Consider the following 10,667-nt stretch of genomic DNA (forward strand, 5'->3'; position numbering starts at 1 on the left):
TCATTGTGCAGTTCCATGATTCCATCTGGGATCATTCTCCTTCAATCTGGAAAACTTCAATTGGCATTTCTTGTAATACAGTACTACTGGAGCTAAATTTGCTCAACATTTATTTGTCTGAAAATGTCTTTTTTTTTTTTTGACTCATTTTGGAAGGATATAGATTTCTAATTTGGCAGATTCTTTTCTTCCAATATTTTAAGGATGTTATTTCATATTTTTTTGGCTTCCATAGTTTTGTGTGTGTGTGTGAAAACACACACACACACACACACACACACACACACACACACACGAGGGGGGAGGGGCAGAGGGAGAGGGAGAGAGAGAGAATCTTAAGCAGACTCCCCACTCAGTGCAGAGCCCTACATGGGGCTCCACCCAATGACCCTGAGATCGTGACCTGAGCTGAAATCAAGAGTTGGACGCTTAACTGACTGAGCCACCCAGGTGCCTCTGGCTTCCATAGTTTTTGTTGAGAAGTCAATCATCATTCTTAGTGTTGTTCTCTTGCAAGTAATGTGTCTTTTTATTGTGGCTGTTTTTAAGGGTTTCCTTTTAACCTTAGTTTTTAGCAGTTTAACTATAATGTGTGTGGGTGTGGCTTTCTTTTTATTTGTTCTGCTTGAGATTTGCTGAGAGCTTCTTTAATCTGTGGGTTGCTATCTTTGTTGGATTTTGAAAATTCTTGGCTTGTGACCCAGTATTTCTCCTCTCTCCTCCCAGGACTCTAATATACCTATGTTAGATTATTTTATTATGCCTCACACTCTTTCATGTTCTGTTTTGTTTTTATTAATTTTTTTTCCCTCTGTGCTTCAGTTTGCATAATTTCCACTAACCAATCTTTTAAGTTCACTGATTTTTTTTTCTGTTGTATGCAATTTGCCGTTAAGCCTAGCCAATGAATTCTCTCTCTCTCTTTTAACAAAAATACTGCATGAGAAATACTTAGCAGAGGACATGACTAGGGAGTGCACACAATAAATGATTATCATCAGCATTGGATTAATAAAAAAATGTTTTTTGCTGTATTTTATATTGATATCCAGTTTTATTGGGTAATGATAAGAAAATGTCTTATAGAGTAGGACAAAATAAAACAAAGTAGTATTTAAATTTTTTATTGAGATATAATTGACATATAAAATTATATTAGTTTTAGGTATAAAATACAATGATCTGATTGGGGCCCCTGGGTGGCTCAATTGGTTAAGCATCTGACTCTTGATTTCAGCTCAGGTCATGATCTCAGGGTCGTGAAATCGAGCCCCACATCGGGCTCCACGCTCAGCAGGGAGTCTGCTGGAGATTGTCTCCCTCCTTCTCCCTCTGCCCTTCCTCACCCCACACTCTCTCTCCCTTTCTCTCTCTCTAAAAATAAATAAATAAGTCTTTAAAAAGTATATAATGATCTGATATATGTATATATTACAAACTGATTGGCACTATAAGTTTAGTTGAAAATCCATCACCACACATAGTTAACAATTTTTTTCTTATGATGAAAACTTTTAAAGTGTACTCTCTTAGCACCTTTCAAATATACAATATAGTAATTGTTAACTATAGTCACCATGTTGTACATTACAGCCCCAGCACTTATTTATCTTATAACTGGAAGTTTGTACCTTTTGATCACCTTCACCCATTTTGCCCACCCTCCTTCACCCTCTACCTTTAGTAACACTTATCTGTTCTCTGTATCTATGAGTTCAGGTTTTTTTTTTTTTAGATTCCACATATAATTGAGATCATATAGCATTTGTCTTTCTCTGTATGATTTACTTAGCTTAACATAATACCCTCACTCTCCATCCATGTTGTTGCAAATGGCAGGATTTCCTTTTTTATGGCTGAATAATATTCCATTGTATATAGAAACCAAATTTACTTTATCCACTCATTCACTGATAGTCACAGGTTGTTTTTATATCTTGGCTATTGTAAATAATGCTGCAATGGACATGGAGGTACAGAAATCTCTTTGAGATAGTAATTCCATTTCCTTTGGACTAATACCCAGAAGTAGAATTGCTGGGTCATATGGTAGTTTTAGTTTTAGTTTTTTGTGGAAACTCCATATTTATTCCACAGTAGCTAAACCAATTTATAGTCCCACCAACAGTGTACAAGTTTCCCTTTTCTCCATATTCTCTCCAACACTTGTTATTTCTTGTCTTTTTGATAACAACAGTCTAACAGGTATGACATGATATCTCACTGTGGTTTTGATTTGTATTTCCCTGATGATTAGTGATGTTGAGCACCTTTTCATGTACCTGTTGACCATTTGTATGTCTTCGCTGGAAAAATGTCTATTCAAATAGTCACCCATTTTTTAATTAGATTCTTTTTTTCTGTTGAGTTATATGTGTTTTTATTTATTTATTTATTTATTTTTAAAGATTTTATTTATTTATTTGACAGAGAGAGACACAGTGAGAGAGGGAACACAAGCAGGGGGAGTGGGAGAGGGAGAAGCAGGCTTCCGGTGGAGCAGGGACCTGATGCGGGGCTCGATCCCAGGACCCTGGGATCATGACCTGAGCCGGAGGCAGCTGCTTAATGACTGAGCCACCCAGGCGCCCCGAGTAATATGTGTTTTTAAAATATTTGGATGTTAAGGGGGTTCAGTTGGTTGGGCATCTGACTCTTGGTTTCAGCTCAGGTCATGATCTCAGGGTCATGGGATCGAGCCCCACAATGAGCCCTGCATCAGGCTCCACACTCAGTGGTCTGCTTCTCTCCCTCTCCCTCTGCTCCTCCCCCCAGTCATGTGTACTCTCTTTCTCTCTCTCTTTAAAAAAATATTTTGGATGTTAAGCCCCTATCAGATATATGATTTAAAAATATATTCTTTCATTCTTTAGGTTGCCTTTTCATTTTGTTGATGGTTCCCTTTGCTCTACAGAAGCATTTTAGTTTGATATAGTCACACTTGTTTATTTTTGCTTTTGTTGCCTTTGCTTTTAGTCTAAAAAAAAATCATTGCCAAGACTGATAATGTCAAAGAGCTTACCCTTTGTTTTCTTCTAGGAGTTTTATGGTTTCAGGCCTTATATTCAAGTCTTTAATCCATTTGGGTTCGTTTCTGTGTATGGTGTAAGATAGTGGTCCAGTTTCATTTTTTTTGCACATGGCTGTCCAGTTTTCCCAACACCATTTATTAAAGATACTATCCTTTTTCCATTGTATAGTGTTGGTTCCTTTGTTGAAAATTAATTGACCATAAATGTGTGGGCTTATTAGTGTGTTCAGATTTTGTAGTTTTTCATGGTTTAGTCTTAATAGTTTTATTTTCTAGGTATTTATGTCTTCTAAGTTTTCCAATTTGTTGGCATATAACTGTTCATAGTAGAATCTTATCAACTTTTGTATTTCTGTAGTATCAGTTGTAACATCTCCTCTTTCATTTATGATTTTATTTGAGTCCTCTACTTTTTTCTTGGGAGAATCTAGCTGAAGGTTTGTTTAGTTTATCCTTTAAGCCATTACCATGCTGTCTTGGTGATCACTGCTTTGTAATATAGCTTGAAATCGGGCAACGTGATGCCCCCAGTTTTGTTTCTCTTTTTCAACATTTCCTTGGCGATTTGGGGTCTTTTCTGATTCCATACAAATTTTAGGATTGTTTGTTCCAACACTTTGAAAAATGTCATTGGAATTTTGATTGGGATGGCATTGAAGGTATAGATCGCTCTGGGTAGCATAGACATTTTAACAATGTTTATTCTTCAATCCATGAGCATGGAATGTTTTTCCATCTTTTTGTGTCTTCTTCAATTTCCTTCATGAGTGTTCTGTAGTTCCTAGAGTCTAGATCTTTTACCTCTTTGGTTAGGTTTATTCCGAGGTATCTTATGGTTTTTGGTGCTATTGTAAATGGAATCGTTTCTCTAATTTCTCTTTCTACAGTTGCATTGTTAGTGTATAAGAAAGCAACTGATTTCAAGACACAGATGTAGTGAAAAGAAGGGCCATATGCACCCCAATGTTCATAGCAGCAATGTCTGCAATAGCCAAACTGTGGAAAGAGCTGAGATGCCCTTCAACAGATGAATGGATAAAGAAGACGTGGTCCATATATACAATGGAATATTACTCAGCCATCAGAAAGGATGAATACCCAACTTTTACATCAACATGGATGGGACTGGAGGAGATTATGCTAAGTGAAATAAGCAGAGAAAGTCAATTATCATATGATTTCACTTATTTGTGGAACATAAGAAATAGCATGGAGGACATTAGGAGAAGGAAGGGAAAAATGAAGGGGTGGGGGGGAAACGGAGGGAAAGATGAACCATGAGAGACTATGGACTCTGAGAAACAATCTGAGGGTTTTAGAGGGGAGGGGGGTGGGAGGATGGGTTAGCCCGGTGATGGGTATTTGTATGGGAGGGCACATACTTCATGGAGCACTGGGTGTTATATGAAAACAATGAATCATGGATCATTACATCAAAAACTAATGAGGTATTGTATAGTGACTAACATAACATAATAAAATAAAATTTTTAAAAAAAGGAAAAAAAGAAAAATAAAAAAACCCCAGCTTTTAGTTTCATTGATCTTTTCTATTGTCTTTTAAAGTCTTTATTTCATTTATCTCCACTCTGATCTTTGTTATTTCCTTCCTTCTATTAACTTTGGGCTCTTTTTCTACTTCCTTTAGGTGTAAAGTTAGGTTGTTTATGTGAGATCTTTCTTGTTTCTTAATGTAGGTGTTTATCACTATAAACTTTCCTCTTAGAACTGCTTTTGCTGCATCCCATTAGTTTTGATATATTGTATTTCCATTTTATTTTGTCTCAAGATATTTTTTTGACTTCTCTTTTGGTTTCTTCTTTGACATATCATTCAGTAGCATGTTGTTTATTCTCCATGTATTTGTGAATTTTCTAGTTTTCTTCTTGTAATTGATTTCTAGTTTTATACTACTGTGGTCAGAAAAGATGCTTGATATGATTTCGGGTCTTCTTAAATTTATTAAGACTTGTTTTGTGTCCTAACATATGATCTATCCTGGAAGATGTTCCATGTGCACTAGAAAAGAATATGTATTCTGTTGCTTTTGGATGGAGTGTTCTCTATATGACTGTTAAGTCATTCTTTTTCATTCTTTTTTCTTTTTTGGTCCTCTGATTGGATGCATTCCACTGCCCTGTCTTTCAGTTTGCTGATCCTTTCTTCTCTTTCATCTAGTCTGATGTTGAGCCCTTTTATTGAATTTTTCAGTTTAGTTGTATTCTTCAGCTGTATGATTTCTGTTTGGTATTTTCTTATATTTTAAATCTCCTAGTTGAAATTCTCATTTTGTTTCTGCATTGTTCTCCTGACCTTGGTGAGCATCTTTTTGACCATTATTTTGAACACTTCATCCGGTAAATCCCTTATCTCTGTTTCATTAAGGTCTTTTTCTGGGGTTTTATCTTGTTATTTCATTTGGAATATATTCTTCTGTTTCTTCATTTTTCTTGACTCTCTAAGTTGGTTTCTATGCATTAGATAATACAGCCACCTCTCCCAGTCTTGAAAGAGTGGCCTCATGTAGGAGATGAAATTTATCATTCAATCCTACCCTAGCTTTTGGTTTTGGTTGTCTCTCAAGTCTTTGTAATTGTTCAAGCAGGCTTCTTTGTTCTTAGTGGCTCCCAGTAGTTGAGGGTGTGCTAAGGTGTGTCAGTGTCCCAGGAGAAAGAATCTCATTCAGCACCTAGATGTAGGCTGATTGGAAGCTCTAGTCTCAGGCAGCAGCTTTTAAGGTTTGCAACTACACCTCGTTCAGGGGAATTCTGGGAGATGGGCATTTCTTTTTGTTTCCTCTGCACTGATCCTTGGGAAGATAGCCAGTTCTTAACTAGACTTGCTAGAGTCCTTTTGAGCCCATGAACACAAGCCATACTGGCCACCAGAGCCAGGCTATCAAGAGTTGTATCTTCTGGGCCACAGCTACAAAAGCCAGCGTGCCAGACTTACTCACAAGCTCCTTTTATGGAGACACAAGAGACCTGGGGCAGGGTAAAGGGAGAGTGTTATTATGGCACCTGCCAGCCTCTCTTTCTCTGAAGGGGATTGCAGTTGGTCCCTAGATATGTGTTAAATTAGTGACCCTCAGGCTGCAGTTTTAAGATCTTTAAATAGGCCTTATGTGGAAAAACTGGATATTTCAGTCTACTGCCTCTGTGCTGTGCCCTGAGGGGATAGGCAGTTAAAAACTGTTGTTGTTGTTGTTTGTTTGTTTGTTACAGTTCTGTGAGACTCTGGAATGTAAGGCCCACTGACCACCAGAGCCACATAATCAAGGGGTATCCTCTGGGTGGCAGTTGCAAAACCTGGGGCACAAGATGCGTGCACAAGCTTCTTTCTGGGAGACACTGGCAAGCTGGAGTGAGGCATAGGGAAAGTGTAAAGATGGATTAATTAATTCTTAATTTAAAATATTGTGTTTTATAAATTATAGAATATCCATGAGTTTTTTTTTTTAAGCAATTCAATTCCTTTGTTGACATTCTTTATCTTTTCATCCATTTTGCCCATCTTCTCTTTTATTTTCTTTAACATATTTATAATAGTTATTTTAAAGTCCTTGTTTGCTAATTCTAACTCTAATTCCAATTCTGGGTGACCTGTAAGACTGTTTTTATTGTCTATTTTTTCTCTTGCTTATAGGTCACATTTTCCTACTTTGCATTATTTCTCTCTCAATCTCTGTCTTGTATAATAATAGCCATAGAATCTGAAGTAGATGTTACTTTTTTCCCAGAGAGAGAGAACAGCCCTTTCTTCTCTGAGACAGCTGAAATGATGGACTCATTACTTCAATCCGGTTTGATATCCAGTTGGATCAGTCTACTTTATCTTCTAATATCTTAAGATTGATGCTTAACTTGTGTTTATTGCAGGCCTGCTTTTCAAGCAGACTTCTCTTTCTCAAACATAATATTTCAGGAAATCTTTCCCTGAATTTCCATTCTAACCCCTAGACTCCTCTATTGCCCTGAACATGTAAAAATCCTGTGGGGGAGCACTGGTAGGTGGGGAAACCATCTGTGCACTTGAGGCTTCTTGAGATTCTACTTTGTCAAGCCAACCTACATGGCCATTAAAAGCTGGCTTTTTCTCTCATTCTCTCTCTCAGCAGGTTTGCCTTTGCTCTGACAAGTCCAGTTTCTGTCAGTTCATGTCCAGACTCAGCAAATACCCTCAGAGAGGAAAGCAGTAGCTAATCTCCATTCACCTTAGAAGAGTTCTTTCTGCCTTGGAATTTAGTTCCATTAGACTTCTTTGTATCTATAGCTTTCCAGTGTCTCTAAAAATAAATATGATTTTTTTCAGCTGCCCATTTTTTCCCAGTTGTTAAGTGAATACAGTGATCTGCTGCTACCTTCTCTGTCCTAACCACCAGTTTCAAATATTTTGAATTCTCATTATGATTTCTTATTTTACTCATTATTTAAAAGAGCTTCTAAGTTTTTACTTTCATAATTTCCAAAAATATGAAGTTTTAAAATTTATCATTTTGTTGTTAACTTCTGACTTAATTGTGTGTTGATCATAGAATATGGGGTTGGCAAACTTATTCTGTAAAAGGCCAGATAATAAATATTTTAGGATTTGTGAACCATATGGTCTGTACCATTGTAGCACAAAAGTCACTATAGACACTATATAAATGAATGGGTATGGCTGTGTTCAAATAAAACTTTATTTATAAAACCAGGTGGCAGACTGGATTTGGCCTGCAGGCCATAGTTTGCTAACCCCTGCTCTATATTATATTTATTATTTAGAAATCTATTAAGGCTTGCTTTGCAAATATTTTATGTGTGCTTGAAAACAATATATATTCTCTGTTAAATAAAGAATTCTATATATGTCTATTAGATTAAACTTGTAATTTTGTTGTTCAGCTCTTCTATGTCTTTGTTGACTTGGCTTGTTTGCTTGACCTAACAACAGAGAGAAATATATTTAAGTCTCTCTCTCTTTTTTTTTTAAGATTTTATTTATTTATTTGTCAGAGAGAGAGAACACACAAGCAGGGGAAGTGGCAGGCAGAGGGAGAAGCAGGCTCCCCACTGACCTGGGAGCCTGGCAATGTGGGGTTCCATCCCAGGACCCTGGGATCATGAACTGCACCGAAGGCAGACGCTTAACCCACTGAGCCACCCAGATGCCCCTAGAGGCCAATTTATTAAAATTTTAGTATCTTCTTCATAAGTTAAAAATTTAACATTCTTGTAGTGACCTTCTTTGTCTAATGATACCTTTCATTTTATAGTCTATATTGTCTGATATTAACTCACCAGCTTTCTTTTGGTAAGTAAGTCACCTCATATATCTTTTTTCATTCTTTTGCCATCAATTCTTCTGTCACACTTCAGACATACTTCTTCAAAATAGCATTTGGCAGTATTTTTGTTGTTTAGTACATTAACATTTCTATAATTATTAATATATTTGAATTTTTTCTACTATCTTTGTTTTTATGTTGATTTTAATCTATTTTTATCTATGTTTCCTTTTACATATATTTCATTTTTCTCTTTTTGTCTCTTTTTTGGGGATGTAGAATTGAGAGATTGATAGATAAATCTTTTTCCAAAGAAGACAGGTATTTTAGCATGCTTTCATGTGCTTTGGTCTCCCCTACTCCTGTAGAAAAGGGTCTAGAATCTTAGTTCTGTGTTGTTATTGATAAACTTTCACTTATTTGACTACTTTCTTCAAAAGTATTTTCAAGGAGAGACTTTATGTGGCAAGTAGAAGATTTATATACCTAAAAATATTTTTATATTTTTATTATGCCCTCATATTTAAGTGATAATTTGGATGTAAAATTCTAGATTCAAGAATCCTTTCCTTAAATTCATGAAATTTGTTGTTTTCTTATTTCATTGTTGCTGTTGAGAAGCCTAATGTCAATCTAGTTTTTGTTCCCTTTTGGGTGTTTTGGTGTCTCTCTAGAAGCTTTTAGAATTTGCTCTTTGGTTTGTCTATGATATTCTGTAATATGGGGTGGATTTTCCCTTCTATCTTTTGTTTAGCACTCTATGGCCTTTTCTTTTTTCTTTTTTTCTTTTTTTTTAAGATTTATTTATTATTTATTTGAGACAGAGAGAGAACAAGCGAGAGGGGCAGAGGGAGAGGAAGAGAGAATCTCAAGCAGACTCCGAGCTGAGCATGGAGCCTGAGGCAGGGTTTGATCTCATGTCCCTGAGATCATGACCTGAGCTGAAACCAAGAGTCAGATGCTTAACCGACTGCACCGCCCAGGCACCACTTTATGGCCTTTTCAATCTGAGGTCCTTCATTTTTTTTCCTTAATTGTAGGAAATGTATCTGTTTTTTCTTCAAATATTTCTATTTTTATTTTTCTCTTTTTCTGGAACTCTTATTATCCAAATGTTGACACTTCTACTTCTATCCTTCATATTGTTTAACTTTTCTATTTCTTTTTCTTTCCCTATTACTTACTAGGAGAGTTCCTCAATCTAATCTTCCAACTCAGCAATTCATTCTTCATCTGTATCCATTCTAATAGATGTATCCATCTATTATGTTTTGCCTTTTCTTTTCTTTTTTTTTTTGCATTTTTTATTTTATTATGTTATGTTAATCACCATACATTACATCATTAGTTTTTGATGTAGTGTTCCATGATTCATTGTTTGTGTATAACACCCAGTGCTCCATTCAATACGTGCCCTCTTTAATACCCATCACCAGGCTAACCCATCCCCCACCCTCCTCCCCTCTAGAACCCTCAGTTTGTTTCTCAGAGTCCATAGTCTCTCATGGTTCGAGCCAAGATGTCCATTGACAGATGAATGGATAAAGAAGATGTGGTATATATATATACAATGGAATATTATGTAGCCATCAAAAGGAATGAAATCTTGCCATTGCCTTTTATTTTCTTAACAGGATCTCCCAAAGAGCAAAAGTTTTTAATTCTAATGAAGTTTAGTTAATTCATGGCTTATGCTTTTGGTGCCACACACACACACAGACACACATGTATGTATGTATATATGCCTAATTTTCTATTATGTTGTTTTTCAACTCTATGTTTTTCATGTCTTATTTCATGCTCTTCTTCTTTACCTCATTAAGTGTATCTATTCTTTAAAAGATTTTTTATTTAAATAATTCAGTATATCTATCATCTTTATTTTACATTCTTGGTCTGCCTGTTCTAATAATCTGCTTCAAATGGTTTATATTGCCTGGTTTGTTGATGCTCTTTTCAGGTAGTTTTGTTCCTCAGATATCTCATTAGTTGCCTGGTGAGCTTCTTCACTAAGGGTTATCCACTATTCTGTCTTGGAATATGTACTGGGTTAGAGCCTAAGGCTAGAGCCTAGTCTGAGTCAGTCCCAGTGAATTCATGGAGATGGGAGAGGCAGAGCTCTAGGATATAGATTCCTGGGCCCCCAAACCCCATTAAACATTCCTGTTAGCCCCAAGTATTTCCCTTGGTCAGGGCTTTAGGGATTGACCTTTATTTTTAAAATTTTTTTATAAAGATTTTATTTATTTTTTTGACACAGAGAGAGAGAGAGAGAGCGAGCACAAGCAGGAAGAATGGCAGGCAGAGGGAGAGGGAGAAGAAGGCTCCCTGCTGAGCAAGGAGCCCGATGCTGGGTTGGATCCCAAGA

This window comes from Phoca vitulina, unplaced genomic scaffold, assembly GCF_004348235.1.
Source record: "Phoca vitulina isolate PV1807 unplaced genomic scaffold, GSC_HSeal_1.0 scaffold29, whole genome shotgun sequence".
NCBI lineage: Eukaryota > Metazoa > Chordata > Mammalia > Carnivora > Phocidae > Phoca > Phoca vitulina.